The 23,553-nt window shown below is 29.3% G+C and overlaps 1 protein-coding gene across 1 annotated transcript in view; it reads left to right on the top strand.

The window, feature by feature from the left end:
• The first annotated feature begins 313 nt into the window (after positions 1-313).
• Positions 314-23,553, top strand: part of LOC107447492 (RYamide receptor) — an 86,925-nt gene continuing 63,685 nt past the window's right edge. The window contains exon 1 of the mRNA XM_087166264.1: positions 314-447. The gene's annotated coding sequence lies outside the window, so the exon portion shown is untranslated. The remainder of the gene's footprint in view (positions 448-23,553) is intronic.

Below are 23,553 nucleotides of genomic sequence, written 5' to 3'. Positions count from 1 at the left end.
CTCTTAATAGAATGAAACTATATATTTTAAATAAATATAGAAATTTTTTACTTTAATTAATTGCTGAATGTAAATCAAGCTACAGAAATATTTTTGCAAAATAAGTTTTATAATTTCTTCATATAACCTATAAATATAATTTTATTTGACATACTTATTACAAATTGAATTCCAAAGTTGAAAAGGTTTTAGAAATAACTTCAACAACCGATAATTTATGAATTGCTAGTGAAAGGAGAAGCAAATAAACTAAAAGAAGTGATCTTCATGGCAGACGCGCGCATGCGCTTTGTGCTGCGACCGAGGAAGCTGTACCAATTGCTTTACAATTTCAGTAAACGAGCATTCGATGATTTTCGCTTCGCGGTGCGTTACTTGAGTTATTATCACTTAAATTTATATGGGCAATACTGGACATTTATGAAAAACAAAGATTTTTAGAAAGAGGTAAGTAAAAACTTAAAAAATATGCAACCAGAATAAATGAAAAAAAAAATTTCTAAGGTTTTATATATATTTTTAAAAAATTGAGAATGGTTGTGTCTGAAAATTTAAAATTAATCTATTTCAAGAAATTAAAATTTTTAAAACTTTTTTTCCGCGATATAAAAGTAATAAAATATTTTTTTTCGATCTAAATAGTTTAGATTGATGCGTAAGCTTTATAACATTATTTAGGTTTAAATATTTCTTATTGCTCATCTTTAGCAATTATTTAAATTTGTTTCTGTTTTTTTCCAGAAAGATATTACAGAAGTAAATGAGTTAAATCTTTAAAAAAAATTATACATATTGTAGGACATTCAATCAAAAAAGGCTTCGATAAGATTAAAATTCTTTTTGTTAAACTACTTAGGAAATGATTTCGAATTCTTACCAGAAACGAATTTTGTTTTCTTTGTGTTAAAAATTATTCTATTTTTTGTTAGATACATTTTAAATTGAGTTTATAGTATTCAATAATTTTTAAAAATTTCAAAGGCATAAAAATTACGTTGTTTCATTAAAAAGTTTTAAGTGTTTATTTCTTCAAATAACAATGTGCAATAAAAATCAAAACAGGAAAATATTATTAAAAAGCTAAAAATTTAAAAAAAAATCACTTTTGAGATATTTTTCAGAAAATTATGTGTTTAGATGCATTTAAACCACATCAAATAATCTGTAAAAATTATTTTAACAAAATAATATCAATCATAAGTGATATTTTGTTGAAACAAGAAGGATGGATGTTGAACCCAGGATCATTTGGAATATTTTTTTTAATGCAAATAGTAATAATTCGAAAAAGTTTAGTTTTTTTTAGTACAATATGGACTGTAGGATGTTAACCCCTTTGGCAGAATGTTTTCGTTTCTACGACAATTCTCTCTAGTACTAATATCTTTCAGAGAGACATTTTTAATAGTAGCAAATATATACGTTACCAATTTAAAGTAACAGAAGCGTTTTCTGTTTACAAAAAAAGCCTCCATGAATTCAATAGAACAGCATATAATTTTTTTAATTATAAATGAACGAATTTCCTTAAATCGACATATGAAAGAATACATATTCTATTACTGTTGACGATATTCTCCTGTTCTAAAAAAATATTTGTATAGTTAATGTTTCTTAAATTTTTGCTATTTAGAAATAATTTCTATAATATTAATCTGAAATTCTAGCTGAAGCGGAATGCTTTTATTATCAAAAGAAAGTTGGAAAAAAAAATTCCGAGCATTTTATCTATCTCCGATATGAGGAGAAAGGAGTTTTTTGAATAGAATTCGGCAGAATGGAGAAAAAAAAGTTCTGCAGAAAAAGAATATTTCGAAAAAGTCTGCAGAATAAAAAACCAAAAACTGAACTCTGTAATGTTCTGCGACACTGATTGACTGGGTGACACTGATTTTGATTTTTTTAAAATTTTTTTATATTTAAAACTTTTTAATTGATTAAATTTGAATATCCGGTATAAAGTATCGACAGCTTGAGTGCATTATCCCTAAAATCCTATTAACCGTAATATCCATTTTTAATGTAAAGTATTGTACCGCAATTTTTACTGCAATATTTACTTTAAAAATTATGGTATATCTGATTTTTCGTTCCGAAACATGTTCCGGTAAAAATGGATTTTTCCTTGAAACGCACCGGCCCTCTGAATGTCGGAATATCTTACAAAAATTTGATCCAAAACATTTTACAATGCAACCTGCATATGCGAAAATAAATTAAGTTAATCATAAACGTAATACCGAAGAGTATTTTAATTGACTACTTCGCCAATTAACAGATTTACTTAATTCTAAAATTTCTTACTTATTGTGAATAACTTAGTTCGCATGGAATTATGCTTGTGCTGTTTGAACCTGTTGCACATACCTTCGACTTGATCAATGTACAATGACGAGAATGGTCCCAGGTTGTTGCTGTTGTTCTCATAGGCCTGTAAGGCAAGGTATGTGATTGTTCTTGTTTTCCAGTGGCGCCATCTATGGCCGAGAATTTGACTTCTACCACACCCATACACCACACCCGTTTTATATGGAGGATCATTTCATACATACATTCATTCATTCACATATCGTATTTTTGACTTGAATTGGAGAACGATCAATCTCTGATCCAGTACCCCTGGAGTTATAATTTGTTATGGGGACATGGAGGACTTTGTGGAGGACTTTGTGACACGACAAATTTAACCTTCACCAGTCACCATTTACTACACGAGGAGTCTTCGGCTGACTGAATTCGAACTCCCGTTCTCACGAACATGAGTCCAGCGCCTTGCCAACCAGGTTATCTCGGTCACAATAGTCCCAGGTACGACATGCATACAAGATTTTGATTTTTTTAGGCCTAACAAATATAAGTTATTTTTCACTAAAAATTGATATTTTATTTTAAGGAGATTAATATTTTCCTACTTTTAAACCTTGAATATGTTTTCATGAGTAAATATTATGGGTTTTACTTCCTAATCAAATTGATTGAAAAAAATACTCAGGAATTAGAAAATCTAAAACAATTTTGTTGCACATTCTTAGAAAATCTAAAATGGCCATTAATTCTGTTTCTACTAGTATCAACTACATATACTGGATGCAAAATTCATTCTCACCGGAGCGTTAATTATGATTCTGGTTCAAGATGCAACATTCTCTTGTGATTGCTAAGAATTGCACATATTAAAACGTTAGTCAAGTAATTAATTATTTGTAATTAAGTACACTGTAAGCAATTATGACTTAAATTACTGTATAAAATATGAGCACTTTAGGTATATCATCCGTAAAATCCATTTTTGTAGTAAAATATTATTATTTAATAAAAATGATTAAGTGATTTTACAGTACTTATTTCTGCAAAAATTACTAAATATAAGATTTTCGTTCCGTATCATGTTTCAATAAAAATGGATTTTACTGTAAAAAGTACCGGTATTCTGAGTGCCAGTACTATTTACCTCAATTTGATCCGAAATTTCTTATAGTATTGTTCAACAGAAAAAAAAGGCCTGGATAGCCTGGTCGGTAGGGCTCTGGGCCCAAGTCCGAGAATTCGTGTGTTCGAACCCCGGCGGCCGAAAACTCCCCGTGTAGTAAAAAAAAACAGCTGAAAAGAAAAAAATCAATACTAAAAGAAAAATATGTGGAAAAATCTCTTATTTTGTGCAAAATTGCTAATTTATATTATAAAAAAAAGCATAAATGTTGAAATTTCATTGTAAACCATTCCATTGTTGAAAATGGCAGTACTAAACAATGAATACTTAGTTTTATCTTTTATACAATCTATAAAATTTTTCTCCCAGAAAACATGATGAATTTTAAAGTACCAGGCCACCCTGCACTTAATTATAACTCCGTTAATCGGTTATCAGTTATATAAATAACTAGAGAATTTTGTTTCCTGCTCGCTGCGCTAGCCAAACCCCCGAAATTGCTATATATATATATATATATATATATATATATATATATATATATATATATATATATATATATATATATATATATATATATATATATATATATATATATATATATATATATATATATATATATATATATATATATATATATATATATATATATATATATATATATATATATATATATATATATATATATATATATATATATATATATATATATATATATATATATATACAAGAAAATACGAAGAAAGTTAAGAAAAACAATAAATTCCTCCAGTTACACTTAATTTGCGCTTTTGTTTTCTAATTTTGTAATCTGGCAATCTTGTTGCAAAAATATTTTTAAATCATTCTTGAAAAATTTCCCGTTCGTGTAAGTACATCTGATTTCGCTACTCGCTTTATTGATTTTGTTTTATACTGCTTTTTTCTTTTTCTTTTATTTCATTTTCTGTTCTTACGTGTTATTTTTACTTATTGTTATATATTGTTATATATTTTATTTGTTGTAATTTTTGTAAAAATGTTTTTTGAGTGCACTATTGTATTAATATATTTTGCTTTGGCTATATTGATACAATAGCAGAAAGCATTCTTTTTGGGGATATAATCGTGTGGGCTGATGAAAAGATTATATTGTTTTTTCTCCGGTTTCTTAAATAAAATTTCATCCATTTTTCTTTAATCAGTTGTATGTTATTTTTATAATTATTATTTCCCCCCATATATATATATATATATATATATATATATATATATATATATATATATATATATATATATATATATATATATATATATATATATATATATATGTATGTAGAATGCTAAGAAATTCTTTTAGTGGGTAGTGGGTATCGTGCGACCTATTAAATAAACCAATTACAATTATTAAGATTTTCCTTATTCCCTAAAACGAGACATTTTACCGATTTTCTTTGCAAGATTTTCCCTAACTTTAATTGAGGAGCAAGATGATTTTGTGTCACTCTTTTGATAGCCATTATTTTATAATGATCAGCAAATAAAATTAATTTGCTCTTTTTAAAATCCTGTGCCTGTTTGTTCTGTTCTCACGACTACCACCATTATATATATAGTTTTTCTATTTTTCTAACGAATTTCATTTTAGAATTGAGTGATTTTACGCTGTATTATATATCAATCATATTCTAGTAGAAATATAAAACAAATTGTCGAAATTTTTTTTTCCAGAATAATTTATGAGTATTTTTTTTAAAAAGATTAATCGAAGTAAACAAAAACTTGTCAACCTTGGACCACTTCTGCCATGTTCTTTTGAACTAGAATAAAGTTCTTATAAATGAAGCACTAACAAAAGATAAATCGTTAAGTTTCGTTGAAGTTTCTCAGAAAGACATAAACTTCGAGAATACTTTTACAAACACCACTAAAAAGTAATCTAAAATAAGAAAACACATGGGGCTGTCCATGAAAGTGACAAAGTGGGTTTGATTAATTAAGTTTGTTGAAGCCTTCTAATCTGTTTAATTTAACCAGTTTATTTGATTATAGTTGACTAGTAGATTTATGAACGCCCAATGATGTGATCCCCAAGAAAAAAAAATTGTTTTAGGGGAACAAATGCGGATTTCTCGTAGAATTTTTTCCCCATATTTAGCCAGATTTTTTAAAATTTGGTTTTAAATATAATAAGTTATAGAAAAATTAATTAAATTAAATTAATTGTAAGACAAAACACCATTTTAAAGTAAAAAAATTAAAAAAAAACGATTTTTTTCATAAAAAAATAGTTAACCTATTTCAGTGGAGCGATGGTCTAGTGGTAAGGGTACTGAACCATCATTGTGAAAAACTATGGGGTCTGATTTCCATGGATCAATGGGTTTCAGATTGTCTAGGACTAAAATTCGACATTTGGCGTAATGCTTATCACATTTTGGCGTAATGCTTATCACATTAAGAAACTTTAACCTTCACGACCCCTTGACCTACAATTTGCAGTAAAAGAAATGTTTCACTTTTTGTATTAAAACCAAAATTTCATGTCAAAATCGTTATATAGCTTTCTAAGAAATCTGGTTCAAACGCAAACCGTTTTAAAGAAGCTGTTTTTAAATTTTGACAACTCATATAGTATTTTTTAAAGATTTAACGAGTATAATGCATGTGTAAAAATATTAAAAGTAACATTCATATTAATTTATTAGAGCCGTATTGGCTCAGGGTATAGAGCGTTGGTCTCCCAATGAGGGATTAGGTTCGAATCCCAGAGGTGGCTTATTAGAGGTGGAATTCTGTTCTTGGCTCACACCGACCACAGTCCTGACGAAAAATATATAATAACTCAAATTGAGCTGTCTTGGCACATGGGATAGAGAGCTCAACTCCCAATGAGGTATCACGGGTTCGATCCCAGGGATGGCTGGTCAATGCGAATTCCACCGTCCATAGTGTGGACGAAAAATATCCTCAGTGGTAGACGGATTAAGGGTTAGAGTCCCCTTACCGTCTGGCTAACTGTGGGAGGTTTTCGTGGTTTTCTTCTACATGTAAAGCAAATGAGGGTTAGTTCAGTCAAAAGTCTCCACGAAGGCCAATTTCCCCCTTATTCTTGATCAAGGAATTATCTTGTTTTCTGGGTTGGGTAAAAAATTACAAGACTACTGAGCTGAGCACTGATAGTCGTAAACTCATAATTGGGTTGAAATTGTTCAACCTAAAATTGTTCAACGTTGGTTATAAGAAAAAAAATATATAAAATATTTGTTTATTATTATTTCTGGCTAATTTAGTTCTAAAATAGACCCGATTCATTCTCTTATGTATGACCTATGTAAGTTATTTCCAGAAGGTCGCTATTGCGGCTGCCACCCGAGTTAAAAGTCATTGTCTTACATATGTGTGAAGCAATATTGATTTCAACTAATTAACTACAAACAATTAATTAATAAACGATTTCCCTCTCAGAGAGGTACCGACTTTCGTGATCAAAGATTCTTTTCTGGCGACGTGATTTCCATGATGAGCTGTATACAAGTCGACAATTGATTAATGACATCAAAGTAGTTAGTAACACTTTTGGCGCACCATCTGTAACGACTTGCCGCCCCTTGCTTGGTTAATTAAGGCCTTTTCAGACTGATAAAGTATTATTTATGTAAAAGATAAGAATTTTAAATTTTCGTTCGGAAATTGTGAGTAAAATTGGTAAGTAAGGTAAATATAAACGCTCCTCTAAATACAGTTGTGTAAATTGTACGAATTCGAAGCACTCGCTCATTATTAAGGCTTCGCTCTTCATCTGTTTGTTTTAATAGGTAATCTTCCGAAAATTGAAATCTTGGGGGCGAATTCATGTTATTATCCTAAAATAACATTGTATTTCAAACTTAGTTTCGAAATATATATTAAATATTTGCACCATTGGGCTTTCAGTATTGATTTTCTTCAATGTTTTCTATTTTTTTCCATTCATTCAATTCAATTTTATTTTTTTCCCGTTTTCTATCATTTAACTTATCGAATATGAAAAAATGTGCTTAGTATTTTTTTATTTCCATTTTATGTACTACAAATTAGCTTATGTTAAGAGAAGTATTTTTAAGTCGTGATAATATCATTAATACATGACAATGTGACTGATTAGTTTAATGTTAACAAAAAAATTGATTCTTTATTATTTTACTTATACAATCCTTAATTAAATAACTGTACACAAAATTCTCTAGTCTTACTTATTTATTTTTCAAAACAGGATTACGATTAATAAACCTTACTCACTATACATTACAGACCCGCCTGAAAAATTTGTCTAAATCTGACTTTGTACAAACATTCTGGTTTTGCTATAAAATTAGTTTTCTTTTCCTACGCACTTACATAAATCTTCTAAAAATATCTCACAGCTTTCAAAGTTTTATTTCATAACTAATGTCATTCCAAACTTGAAATTACAGAAACATATTCGAGTCATTTGAATTTGTCCAGTTTTGTATAATTATAAGAATACATGTTTTTTTTTTAATCTTACATTGATTTAGATTTTGATTGCTCTCTGACAGTTTGCATTGCGTTTCGAATTTTTTTTAAATATTTTTTTAAATACATTAAAATGACTTAGGATTTTTTTAAATTTATTTTTTATTTTTTTAAAGATATTTTCATGTTTAATTTGTATATCCATATCGAATATTGTTAAATAAACGTGATATTCTCATTAATGGATTAATGATATTTACCATAATTTTCTCATTATAAACATATGAACTCGATAAAGAGTTTTTTTTGTTAAGTTTAAATTCATGCTTAAAATGCAATAATACGATGAGTTTTTTAAGAAGATTAAATAAAAAAAATTGCTGTCGTTTTGAAAATTTAAGTCCCTCGGGTTTTTGGAATTAACGGGGAAAATCTCTAAAAGAAAACGACATAAACTTTCTCAAAAATACATTCACAAAGTTATGAAAAATATTTTTTTTTAAAAAAAAAAAAGCTTTCTTAAGAAAATAACGCTTGAATTAATAAGTCGTCAAGAATAATTTTTTTTGTTTAGTTTTACATCGGTTAATGAGATTAAAGGAAACGAAAAATATTCCAAACATGATGCTGGGAGCATTAATCTTTTTAAAAATATGTTTTCATGATTACTTTTAAACTAAACACAGTTAAAATATGAATGAATTATAGGGTTTTCATTTTAATAAGATATCTAAAGTTACTTTAATCTTCAAAATCATGCATGCAAATTTATTCGACTTTCAAATCCACAAAAAAATTATAAAATATGGTGATGAGCACTTATGACTTCATTTTTATTGCATAATTAAAATTCGAAGAGATACCGGATGTTTTTAATGACCACCATAAATGCATATTTATAGATTCCTCGTCAAAAATATGTAAAAAAAAGTATTCATGTCAAATTTCGCAAATTAAAATGTGAGTAAAAACTTTATAAAACTGTCAGCATCACTAGTGATGAAAAAATAAAAACCTGTTTGATTGTCTGATGTAACTTAGAGACATGAAACTTTTTTTTCCTTCTTCAGGCAAACGAACTGGTTTTGCTCTTTGTAAATCCACCTTTCACAAAAGTAGGTCGTTATCAAAATTTATCGTTAATAATATCGTTTTAGGTCGTTAATAATTTATAAAATTATTTTTATTGCTAGGTATTATTTCTGAAATAAAAATTTTATTATTGTTAACAAATAGTTTTTAAGTAGCTTGAAAAGTTCTCGAGATGAGACGAAATATTTAAAATGAGACGCTAGCTTTAAGAAAGCCAAACTTTCAACCGCACTTTTAACTAAATTATAGGGAGTATATTTTCCAGATGATTGAGGTCACCTTCTTATTTTCATAATCAAAAATCTATATCCTTTGAAAATTAGGTACGTTTATTAAGAGAGAGCATATTTTAATGTATGATATTCTAATATATGATTGTTTGCCTGATATCTGTCTGATATATATGATTTTGTAATTAGGCAGCCATAAATTTTAGTACATTTAATGATATCCAGTTTACTATTAAATTTGATATTAAGTTTAATATTTCAACCCCATCCCACCCATATGGGGGTGCACGGGAAAATGACCGTTACGATAAGCCCCTGAAGAGAAGTGGAGCAGGTCTACACAGTACTATCTGGCCGAAAGGCCCTGTAAAGCCCCACCTGTGGCTGCTATTAATTCTCATTTTAAAATTACAACAATTAACCATTTAATGGTTTACAATAAAAGGTACTGCATGATAACATCTGTTAATTTATATTCACTTGTTTTAACATTACATATTCCTATAAAGCCCCTCACCCGCGGCTTTTATTAAATTTCTTTTTCAAAACTACAACAATTAACCGTTTAATAATTTACAATAAAAAGGGACAATACGATAATATCTATAAATTTATATTCTCTTGTTTTAACATGACGTGGCTCTATGAAGCCTCACCCGTACGTTTTATTAAATTTTTTTTAAAACTACAGTAATTAATCGTTTAATAATTTACAATAAAAAGGGACAATACGATAACATCTATTAATTTCTGTTCACTTTTTTTAACATGACATGGTCCTATGAAGCCTCATCCGTGGGTTTTATTAAATTTCTTTTTTAAAACTTCAGTAATTAACCATTTAATTATTTACAATAAAAAGGGACAATACAATAACATCTATTAATTTATATTCACTTTTTTTAACATGACGTGGTCCTATGAAGCCTCACCCGTGGGTTTTATTAAATTTCTTTTATAAAACTACTGTAATTAACTGTTTAATAATTTACAATAAAAACGGACAATACGATAACATCTATAAATTTATATTTACTTGTTTTAACATGACGTGGTCTTATGAAGCCTCACCCGTCGGTTTTATTAAATTTCTTTTTTAAAACTACACTAATTAACCGTTTAATAATTTACAATAAAAAGGGACAATACGATAATATCTATTAATTTCTGTTCACTTGTTTTAACATGACATGGCTCTATAAGACCCCATCCATGGTTTTTGTTAAATTTCTTTTTTAAAACTCCAACAATTAACCGTTTAATAATTACAATAAAAGGGGACAATACAATAACATCTATAAATTTATATTCACTTGTTTTAACATGACATGGTGTGTAAATAATTTCTTAATCTCTTAATTCTAAGTTACAATTGTCAATAAATTTCGACAGAACATCGTAATTCACACATTCAGAAAGAGTCGAGAGTTTTTTATTTCTCTCTTATAAGTATTATTTTAAAAGGATATCCCCTTCTACCAGTAAGTTTGACATTTAGTTAAAAAAAATTCCAAACATTGGAACAAAAATTATTCAGTCCTATATGTTTTTTCTCTGCTAACTCTGCAAGAAATTTTTTTATTATTTATGTAATGACTATGGCGCTGTGATAATGAAGTTTAAAAATAAAAAAATAAATAACCTAAAATTGTTAACTCTTTCGTGCAATTATTTTCGTTCAGAATTCTGGGCATTCCTGAAATGATGCAGATGTCTGGAATGAGATATATGGTTAAAACTTAAGAGTGAAAAAAAAAGAAAGAATATTAATGCGAGGATTGATTGCCACCAAGATAACAATGTTTTAAGAGAACTATTCGGGGAGTGTCTCATTACAAAAACGCAGGAAACAACTGAAATGTAAAAACTTTATGCTTCAATAATTCCAGAGAATTAAATACATAAACGGGTGCGATGAAAAACTGGGAGCGTGACATCTCTATGATTCTGCTTGATTAAATTGATTTAGTTTTGCGAATTAGGACTTTTCTCATTAAATTTTCATTCTGTAACTACAATATACTATTCTTAAATAATTTAGTTTTAATACGAATAAAGTACTTGAACTTTTTGCATAACCCGACGGGCAACTTAGCACTAGGAAGACTGAAGATTGATGTATAATTAGAGATTTTGTGGCACTTCCCATATTGTCTGCATGTATATCAATTAGACTTCTAAAATACTAATATATAATCATAATTAATTTAATAAAACCTTGTTATACAGTTGATCATCGAAATTCTATGGTATTTTGTTAGATTAACGAAACAATTTGATTAAACTGGAACACTGGCTCTTCAGTTATACGTATAGGGTAAACTAACCAGTGAAGGAACAATTAAGCTTCGCTTGCCTTTTAAAAAATCATATCAATTTCAAAATTCATAATTTTAGTCAACTGACAGTGTCAACACATTTGTTACTAATTGCAAATTATATAAAAAAATTGTAGAGAACTTGCATGATATTGTTTTAAAGTTTTGGAGGTTCAAATAAAAAGTAGTAAGAAGTCCAAGTGAAGGAACAGCTCTTAATAGTGAATGAACACCCAGTGAAGGAACACTTAATTTTGGTTACGTTTTAATGCTCTTTATGAATTTATAAGCCATACAAATATTTAAAAACAATCCTATTCTTGAAATTATAACATATAAATACTTGGAAAATGTTTACTTTTTTTTGTAATCATGAATTGAAAATTAAAGTGTCTACATATTAACACATACTGTTCCTTCACTGGGAAATTTATGCCCAGTAAAGGAGCATGCCTGGTTCCTCACTGGTTAGAAGTTGTCTTTCGTATTTTTAACATACTTTTGATGCGGAACATCACTAAAGGTACAAGAAAATTAAAGTTTATCTTTTATTTTCATTAACTTAGAAAAAAACCAGTAAAGGAACACTTGTTCCTTCACTGGTTTTTCATCATTTGGTGATCCAGTGAATAAACACCCCCTTATCTCAGTACTTTATTATGCTATGATGCTTAAAAAATAAAACGTAACTTCAATAACTATATTTTGAATTCTCTTTTTCACAGTGAGAAAAAATAAAACTATTGCATGCAATTAATTCCACTTCAAACGTATAAATACAAACATTCACCTTATGATTTTTTCAAAGAAACAAGGTGCTGCAGAGATAATAACAAATAAAATTTTTTTCTCCAGAGAAGTCTATTTGACCAGGTAATCCAAAACCTTGCTAGATGACTTCCTATTGCTTGGCAGTAAGCTATTGTTACCAATCAATCTAAAGAAAAACCTTCAAATTCTTATTTTTAATCAATATATATGAAATGTTCCTTCACTTGGTAGTGTTCCTTCACTGGTTGGTTTACCCTACATTAGTTTCTTAGATAATTATGTTTCCCTTGCTCTATAAATAGTAATTATAGATGTGTTATAATACTTTTGATCTTATAATGAAAGTGAAATTTATCTATATCAAAGGGTGCCTTATGTATATCAAAGGGTACTCTATACCCAAAATGCCTGGAGTTATGGGATGTTTACGAAAAAATCCAAAGGAATCACTCAACGATTCCCGCCATTTTAGGTATAAGGTTCTATTGGTACAGCTTCTGTTGGTACAAAACTTTGGACACCATAGGGAAGAAGTCTGAAAACATGTACATGGTACATGTAGGGTCTTTCCTACATGTACCAAGTGCATTATCAATCCTGCTTCTTCCTGTTATACCCTTGCTTTAATGAATCGCGAACTTAAATGCTTATTCTTGCAACTGCATTTGTTGCTTGCTTTTGCCATGATTCACGGACTCGTGAATTCGATCTAGCTGTTGCTGAATAACGAAGGAATTGGCAACAGCAACATTAATACTGAATATTTCTTTTACTAATTTAAATTCGGAGATGTAAGTGAAAAAAGAAAAGCGTGTGTCCTATTGGAATTTTTACAAGCATGCCTATATATTCCAGGCATGTTTATGTCATTTCATCTTTCTAAATTACATATTTCTAGTATTAAGCCGCGATGGCTCAGGGGATAGAGCGTTCGCTTTCCAATGAGGCAAACCGGGTTCGAATCCCAGTCGATACGAATTCCGCATCCGGCTTGCACGAACCACAGTGTTGACGTGAAATATCATCAGTGGTAGACGGATCATGGGTTAGAGTCCCCTTGCCGTCAGGCTAATTGTGGGAGGTTCTCGTGGTCTTCCTCTCCATGTAACGCAAATGCGGGCTAGCTCCATCAAAAAGTCCTCCGCGAAGGCAAATTTCTCCCAATACTCGATCCAGGAGTTCCCTTGTCTTCTGGATTGGTCTCAAAATTACAAGGCTACGGAGTTGAACATTAGTAGTCGTGAACCCTTTCTAATTGAGTCGGCTGTTCAACGACGGTTATAAAATAAAATATTTCTGGTATTTGTTAAAAATGTTTAATAATATCTTTTTTTGCATAGATTCACCTGCCTTCATCATATATTCGTTTAAGAGCAGAAATCAGTTTTTCTGTCGATAGTGCAGGTAATGTGCAAATTAACCATGGTGACCCTATGAAGTGCCGAAAGTTAATCTATTTCCCGAATTGAGTAAGTAACCAGCACGTTACCTATATATTCTGCACATTACCTATTAGACACTCGTTGAAAATAAAATAAGATCTTTTGTGGAACAGCGGTAACATTTTTGTGCACTTAAATTAACGTAATGTTATTCATTTTTCAATATCTGAAGAATCATGTTAATGCAAGTTAGGTGACAGAATAGATCATCAATTAATTAAAAACTATAATACAACGAATCAAACATTATTACGATTACATGAGAATTATGAGAACTAAATTGATGAGACTTAAGCTTAAACGATACGAAAGTCATACGGAATGTGTCAATTACCAGGGTAAAATGCAGAAAACACTTGATTATGCACTTAAACGGAGCGAAACAGTTTATCTGCTTATTAGATGGATAATGTGCATATCAATGATTTTCCAGCTTCAACTTTAACATTTACAGTTGAGAATGCAAAAAATTAAATTATAATGTGAATCACTTATAAATGCATACCTGCCAACTTTCACTCTTTTTTAAAAAAAGTTTCTTATGTTTATAGTTTTTGATTAGTTAAGTGATAAGGGTTAATGAACTTTAAGCAGTGTAAACTTGGGTGTTCAACAACATCTTTAATTCTCATTGGAAAATAACATAACACGTGTATATTATGAATGTAGCTTCGGGTTACACATAGAATGTTTCAGATTATCTTTTTAGCTTTCGATTTGTTAAATGAAAAGGATTAATGAACTTCAGACGGTGTAAAATTGGGGGCTCAACAAAATTTTTAATCCTTATTTGGTTAAAAACTTAGCACATGTATATTATGAATGTAGCTTCCGGTTACGCATAGAATGTTGACTATGTTTATATTTTTCGATTAGCTAAATGATAAGGATTAATGAACTTTAGGCGGTGTAAAATTGGGGGCTCAACAAAATTTTTAATCCTTATTAATTAAAAACTTAGCACATGTATATTATGAATGTAGCTTCCGGTTACACATAGAATGTTGACTATGTTTATATTTTTCGATTTGTGAAATGATAAAGATTAATGAACTTTAGACAGTGTAAAATTGGGTGCTCAGCAATATCTATCTTTTTAATTTATCTTAATTATTATATTAAGGATTCATATATTTTGGATACATATATTGTAACATAATCATTTATATTGTTATATAAGTGTTAAGGATTCATATGTTCATATAGATTGAAACCCGTGAACCCGTATGCTCTATACAATTTTAAACAAATTTCTATTCAAAATACATAAATCATATTCAATAATGTACGTCCTGTTAAATATATAATTATGAATAAAAATTTGAAGAAATTATCGAAGCCTATGCTAACAACTATCTTTAGAGTTTAATAACTTACATATTTTTTTAAAAACTGCATGATTGATGCAAATGTTTATAATTTTTTTTCAGAGGAAAAGAAAAAAAAAATCACTAAATAATATCTTCAAAAAACACTGCTAGTTTTGGTGTTACAAGTGTTTAGTAGTGTCCTTTTAAAGCTGTGAATTTTTGGTGACATTTTCATACACTTTTATTATAAATGCATTAAAAGACTTTCCCGAGGATCTTTCTAGACTAGCGTTAAACAGCGAACATTTTAATGATGCGATAAATCAAATTTTGAGAGCAGTCATCCTACGCTTTATTCTTTTCAAGAGAGTAAAAGACGTTAACTTTGAGTTAGTGCAATACTTAGTTAACATCTGAATAATATCCTTATGAACTTTATGCTTCGAAATAAATAGTTTGTTACTTATTTCGTTGTAAACTTATTTCGTAGTTTTTAAAATCTTTGGAAAATAGACTATGTTCGAAAATTACAGAAAGGGAGGAAAAATAATCGGTTTATGCTTCGTATTCATAAATACGGTTAACTAAGAAAAACACTTTTTTAAAATTAAGAATTTAACAAGATTGAATTTTGACAAGTTTTTTTTATAAACATTATTGTGCCGGTAAACGATAGTGCAGTTTCTACTATTACGACAAAATAATATTTTTTTTAACTAAATGAATTTTGAATTTATCGTAATAGCTAGCTTAAATACCTGTGCCTGAAAATTTACTCATTTAATAATTTCAAATATATCTTCACGTTCATATTATAAGTTGATTTATTACTTGCTGAAACGGTGTCTGATTGGTTAGCGCTTCACGCTCCCGCGCCAGAAGTTTGAGGTTCTATCCTGGTACCGGGCATGGTTGACTCAGCCTTTCCTTCCTTTAGTGGGTCTATAAAATGAGTATCAAACATGTTTGGAGATTAAACACTGAGGGTTCTGTATTAGGTTAGCCACCAAACCACAAAATCTGCTCTTGCTCTCTGCAGCCCAAGGTCAAGAAATTAGGGATGGGCAAAGTAGGCCTTGGCCCTCCATAAGCCGCCGCCACTGAGTTTAGTTTTATATAAGTTATTATTTGATTATAAAATTAAATGTCGTTTAAATACTTTATAAATCGATTTATCATTTGCTAAAATATTTAAATTCATTATTGTTAAATACGAATAAAATGACATTAACATATTTTATAAGGTAACATATTTTATAGCATGCTTATGAATGCCTATAAAATGCATAAAAATGCTCTAACATTATTATAAGCTATATTTTTTTTTTAACAATGACTGAATATAAATAACACTCTACCATTTATTGTAAGCATTTACCTGCTTAAAATTTATTAAATTAAAATAAAATAATATTAAGATCTATTATAAGAAAAGTATGGTAAAATGATGTAATACAAATAAAAAGATTTTAGCTCTCATTTTAAGTTATTATAAGCTTTTAAAGTTAATTTATATTCAAGTTTTATCAACACTCAGTACAAAATGTAACTTCTTCTAAATTGATTAAATACAAATAAAACACGCCATTTTGTTGATAAGCAATCAGCTGGCGCTGATGGCATAAGTCACAGGTGTGGGTACCGGTGATCTTCTTCTCGAAGTGAACCAAATTGAATTCAGAATTAGCTGCAGTTAATATTATTGTTCCCATCTTTTCAGAAGATAATTAAATTAACAAATCAATTGATGCTAGCATTCATTATAAATTATAATATAAGGCTGGAATAATTAAATACAAATTTAATTATAATAAAATTTATTTAAATTGAATTAATCTTCTTCGGGGCGCTTTTCATTAAGTGACTCAAACTCACCTTTTCCTAGTTAAAATATACAACGTTAGAAGATTAACGCTACTACAGAGTTTATTCGTTTATTGAATATTCATCATCACTTCTTGAAAGTTATTTGAGTTTTAAATTACGAACTTAAAGCCGCATGAGTCATTTTTATATTTCAGTTTAAATAGTTTTATTAGAATCCAAATAATTTTTTATTCAAGTAATGTTTATAAGAAGAGATTAAAAGGGTTCTGTTTTTATGAAAAGAAATAGGGTAGTAGTAATTATTATATTAAAAAAAAATACCCGTTTATTTTTCTTTGAGAGAGAAGAGGATGTTCAGGAGGAAGTAAATCCTTAAATAAAGATCAATGAAAATAATATTGACTGAAGATTACTGAATCCAGAAATAATACAGGCGAAAGAGTTAAGAACGGAATTTATGAGGATTATTTTACCTAATCTCAATGTAATGTAAATATATGAGCAATAGATGAATTTATTCGTCTGTTGTAATGCAAAAAAAAAAAAAAAAAAAAAAAAAACATGTTCTAAATGACTTTTATGCTGATTATTAGATTTTCATATATCATCAGATTTGGAATTAAGAATATGAGGGGCTGAGGGTATCTTCTTTCCGTAAAAAAGAACACCAATAGTTAAGGCTGTTTTTCGAAATTCTGTCGCCAAGGAAAACAAAAAGTCATAATTTAAGTGCCTTTCACTTGCAGCAATGCTATGATTTTGAACTGTATATATAATCTTGCTGTGAAAAATTATCTGGGCTTTGTTGACGTATGCCTGTTGAGGCAGAGGGCGCGCGATTGTTCTTGTTTTCCAGTGGCGCCATCTATGGCCAAGAATTCGACTTCTGCCACACCATACGTCTTACTCGCTTATATGATGGACCCATTCATACATCCATTCATTCATCCACAGATAGTAGTTTTGACCTGAATCTGGGCTTTAGAACAGACAAATAACTGAAATATTTTGAAAATTACTAAACTTTTTTAAAAATGACCAATCTGACGCCATTTTTCCACCTATAGAAGAAATTTATCAAAATCACTGCCATATTCTCAGTATTTGCAAATTTTATGAGCCCCGGTAATGCAGCGTAGGAGTAGGTTTTTAAATATTAAATAATTAGAACACAAACGCTTTTTATTTTCACAAAACTGTGGTTTTTCTCCATATTGACGTTTTGCGCCATTTTCGAAAAATAAACGTTGACAGTGCCATCTTTAGACTTGACCTAACAGTCATGAGTAACAGTTGCAAACTCACAGCAGTTATAAAAACAGCATATTATTCGCAAAAAAGCATATTTTCATATTACGACGGAGCCTTCAAAAAACAGCCTTTAAGTGAGATTAGCGACTGAATTAACGTTAATTTCAATTAACGTCACGTTAATTTCAACGTAATTCAACGTTAATTTTAATTTTTTCGTATTACCACTGCACCTACTAATACAAATCAAAAACTTTTCTCACAATTTTTAATCTCGCTTCATAATTTTTATATGCAAGATATTTTGTTACAATAAATTTTTTTGACGATGGAAAAATTTTTGAATAGCAAGGTATACAAATTTTTACGTTTAAAATTAAATCGTTCATTAAAGCAATTTTTAAAAGCAAAAATGCGTTATGAATTACAAATCATTCAATTTTATTAAACAAGACAAAAACTGGCAAAAAATAGATATAATTGGTTTCTTAACTAAATATCAATTTCTGTCTTTTCTTAAAAATAATTAAAATTAATGTGTTATAGTTCAAATGCAATTCTATATCAAATTTAAAATATCTGTTTTAATAATGAATCACCCATTTATGGCTCCAAGTTTCCTTGGAAAAAAAATCAGAAATGATTATGATTTCAAACTTTTTTTTTCAAACTTGAAAATCTCTTTTACCTTGTATGTCCCTACTAATGAATACGTTTATTTCGGACCGGAATAGCCTGGTTGGTAGGGCATTGGGCCCATGTCCAATGGGTCGTGAGTTCGATCCCCGCCGGTCGAAGACGTAACCGTGTGTAGTAAATAGTGATTGGTGCATGTTAAATTGGTCTGGTCACTAAGTCCCGCATGTTCCAATTACATATCCTGCCACTGAAGGTACTGAATTGGAGATAGATCATTCTCTAGTTCAGGTTAAAATTACGATATGTGGATGAATGAATGGGTTCATCTTATAAACGGGGAGTGACGTGTGCGTTGCGGAAGTCGTACTCTTGGCTATAGATGACACGCCACTGAAAAATATGAAACGCACTCTCTGCCATAAATTCTCTTGGTTTCACCAAACAGATTTGATGGTACTGGCAAGTGGTATTAGTAACAACAGGATCGTTCATTTCTATTAAACTGGCGTTGGTATGTATTAAATTAAACTGGCAATTATCCAGAATTTTTATTTTCCAATGGCAGGCACTGAATTTTAATCTTTGACTATGAAGATGCCAGAATTGTTGCTCATTTAGCGTTGCTCTGTGGGCACTTGTGAACCAAAGTCACGGAGGCGAGCAACATTGCCCACGCCACACTGCCACAGACCCGTTTATAGGGTGGGCCACATTCACACATCACACACACACACACAACAGAGGGCAGCACAAAGAGAGAAAGAAACATCCAAGCCCAGAGCGGGATTCGAACCCGCAGAAAATGGCTTCGCAGTCAGGCGCGCTAACCGCTCGGTCACCTGGCCGGCAATTATCCAGAATTAAAATAAAAAAAATAGTTAAAATTAAAAAAAAAATTGCAGCAAATGTATGCGACTGGACACAAACACATCTTTCCAGAACTTCTGGTTCTAGTTCAAAAGATTTTCCATTGATCAAGCTGCCCATAATTAACATTTAAATCAGGAAAAAAATGAAAACATTATGTATTTATTACCTTAGCTTACGTTATTGTGCCTCATGATGGATGTTTGAAAAATATTTTTACCTGATTTTTCCGCAGTAAAGGATTTTCAAATAATATGATGGGATTTTCATACGATTCGCCTTTATTTAAATGTTTACTTTTTGTAACGCCATCCGTTGAAAAAATTTGAACTAAAACTAGAAACTCTATAAAAGAAAACTTGTGACTTGTCACATAAATTTGTGGTAAGATTATTTTAAAACATTAAATGTTTTCCTGTTTTAAAATTCTGAGAATTGTTAGTCTAATTTAGAGCACCCTGAATTAATTGAAAACTGAAGAAATATATTTCTAGCTGCCTATGAAATATATGGTGAAAATAAGATTTATCACGAATGCAAACAACATATGGAATATTTTTTCCATATTTTTCTTAATAAATAGAGCAGCAGAATCATCCGTCCTTTTGTTTCAAACTGTGTATACCTTTCTTGTTTTGTATGCTAAAAATAACAAGATAATTCATATTTTTTTCCTACATAAATATTTGCTTTGAAATAAATGATTTTCAAGAAACTGATGTTTGGATTTTTGAAATAGGATTTTGATATATTGTACGTCATGATTTGTGCAGCAGAGAATAATTATTAAAGTATTTTCTGAAGTATTGGAGATATTTTCAACAACAAAAAAATCTTTTCATTTTATAAAACGGGTATTTCAGCGTTAATAATTTGAAGTAAAAGACTCATATTGTGGTATTTAATCCTTCAATATCTTGAAAAACAGCTCTCAAAAGCGTAACGAAATTTAAAATTTTTTAAGTTATTAGTAAATGTAATAATATTTAGAAATTAACGAAAATATAAATAAAATTTGTCTTAAAAGTTTCTTCATGTTGCGTGGTTTGCATTTTGTTTGCATTACAATGAATATAATGTGTATAATATATTAAACATAGATTAAACATATATTATTTTCAGAAATTAGCTAAAATATAAATAAAATTTGTATCCAAAGTTTCTTCATGTGGCTTGTTTTGCATTTTGTTTGCATGACAATGTAATGTGTTTAATATATTAATCATATATAATTTTTAGAAATTAACGAATATGTAAATAAAATTTGTATTGAAAGTTTCCTCATATTGCGTGTTTTGCCTTTTTTTTGCATGACAATGAATGTTATGTGTTTAACATATTAAATATATATTAAATAGGGAATAAAGTTTGGTAAAACTACCTTACTGTATGGTAAGAGCATTTCTGGTAAAAAAAATCCCTATAACTTTGGCTAACAGAACAAAAATATACGGTATTCAAACAATTTTTAACAACTGGCAAATTTTTCCATTCACATGGTAACGGTTTTCCAGAAATTCTGGCTTTCAAAATTATAGTTTTTTTTACCGCACATTAAGTTAAAAATACAAAACTGAAAAGTAAATTTAACCGAATAAATAGTTTTTTATTTATAGTTGCTCTAAGGCAGTGTTTCCCAAACTTATGACTTTTGTGTACCCTTTCTACATTTTTGGTAACGCTGTGTACCACTAACAAAAAAATGAATGTATTTTTTTAAAAATATGTTTCTTTTTCGGTACAACCGACCAGCGATCCATATTCTATGTTAGGAATAAAAATTATATTTTATAAAAATAATCAAAATAAGTAGAATTTATTACAAACCTTTACTATAAAAAAATTGCACAAAAGTTAAAAATCACAACTGGCTGTTGACACCACTAATTATTAACTGTCAACTCTGCAAAAAATAGCCCATAGAAAAATACATAATCGTAAATTTTCATGGCTAGTTTTGTTTTTAAATAAAATGTTTTGAAATTTTCGTTTGTTGTAAGACATTTTGCATAAGAGCGTGTACCCCCGCTGAACTGTTCCCGTACCCCTGGGGGTACGCTTACAACACTTTAGGAAACACTGCTCTAAGGTATCATGATAAAATTACCAATTTTTACCACATTTATCAAATTTTATCACATATCATAAAACCATGTTTTGTTGCGCTAACTTTACCAAAATCATTACCAGAGGGCTCGATAAAAATTACTGAAGCTTTTGGCAAGGGATTCGGCCATAGAGACAGAAACACGGTAAATTTTACCATATTGTAGTAATTTTGATCATACTGTTTTTCTCACTATTGTATTTCAAACAATATTATTTGTAAGAAAGTTCAATGTAAATATCTATCTATATATATATTTCTCTTACACGGCGATAAAAAAAAAGCCTCATTACAACTCCCCGAATGGCAATGCTAGAAAATCGGCCAATGATTGCCGCTAAAAATGTCACATGCCAGATCTGAGGTGGCTCAACATATAGCGCTTTTAAAAACGGAAACTGAAATAGCTAGAGAGAGCATTCTCTGGTCTCTTCCGAAATTCATCCTATCAGTTGCCGCAATCTCATACTATTAAGCTAGGCAGAAGTGAGTAGTCTTTGTCGATAGATCTCTATATTTCAGTATTTTGTCCAAAGCGCTTTTTTTCACAAATTTAAATATTACGAATTTATTTGACGATTTTTGATTTATATCACGAATTTATTTGACGATTTTTGATTTATATCACGAATTTATTTGACGATTTTTGATTTATATCATGAATTTATTTGTTTTATTATTGTTATTAGTTATTCATTGAAAAATCAGTCTCAGTTGTGCTGTTACGCTTTAAGATTTTATACTATAGCACATTTCTAATAGGTTTAACAAATTACATGCAAATTTATTTTAATGACTTAGTATTTACTAAAAAGATGTAATTTTTTTTGAAAAAAAAAGTTGTTATATGGATTTAAATGATTGTTTTGAATTCTTAGAATTTTGCGCATTTTCAATGTACTTAAGTTAGTAGTGAGCGAAGCGAGCTTGGTTTGCGAAGCAAACCATATAAGATTGCGTAGCAATTTTCGGGGGTTGGCGAGCGTTAGCGAGCAGGGGGCGCAGCCCACTAGTTTAAAAAAATATAAACGAACAATGATTAAAATGGTGATATTGAGTTTATTCTTAAGAGTTATTAAGAAATATTCTTATAACAGAAAAAAATTAAATTTTTGATTGATACATTATTATTTTTTGATTCTGACGGTAAACAAATAACGTATTTAATCGAAGTATTCAAAAAATGTCTGTATTACACATATAAGTCTCCGAATCCATTGTTGTAAAACAAACCTAATCATTTTGCTCGTTCACCATTTCTCTTTCATCCACAAATTTATTTTTAAAATCCATCGTTAATTTTAAGTCACTATAAAAACAAGCTAAATGTTCATCGCTATCGCGATTATTTAATAACGTGCAGTAAAATTAATTCCTATAAATGTTTCACAATTTCATTTTAATTGCATTTGTTTTACTTTTTTTATTTGCATTTTTTCATTTTGAAAGCAAATACAACTTAATACGTAAAGTTTGTTGTATCTAATCTATTGTTTAAATATGATTTTCATAAATTGCTACGTTACAAAAATAGATAATAATATCAGAATATAATACTAGTTAATATAATATAATATTATTTCTTTTGTGTGGCTCCATTAACTCGTGTATTTCTCTATTTACTGGCAATGCTATAGTTATTAATCCTTTTGTTAAATTGTCTAAAGTAATAATTTAAATAGTGTTAAAGAATTCATTATTCGTTAACTATTCATTTAGAATAGTTTTGTATTCTTTTAGAAATACAAACTAAGTTACGAAAAAATCATTTAGATTGATTTTTTTGATCCTTTCTAAAATGCCGCATACTT

Source organism: Parasteatoda tepidariorum, chromosome 6 (assembly GCF_982258835.1).
Source record: "Parasteatoda tepidariorum strain Cologne lab strain chromosome 6, Ptep-v5.0, whole genome shotgun sequence".
Classification (NCBI taxonomy): Eukaryota; Metazoa; Arthropoda; class Arachnida; order Araneae; family Theridiidae; genus Parasteatoda; species Parasteatoda tepidariorum.
Note: the sequence above shows the minus strand (reverse complement) of the source record. Positions and strands in the feature narration are given on the sequence as shown.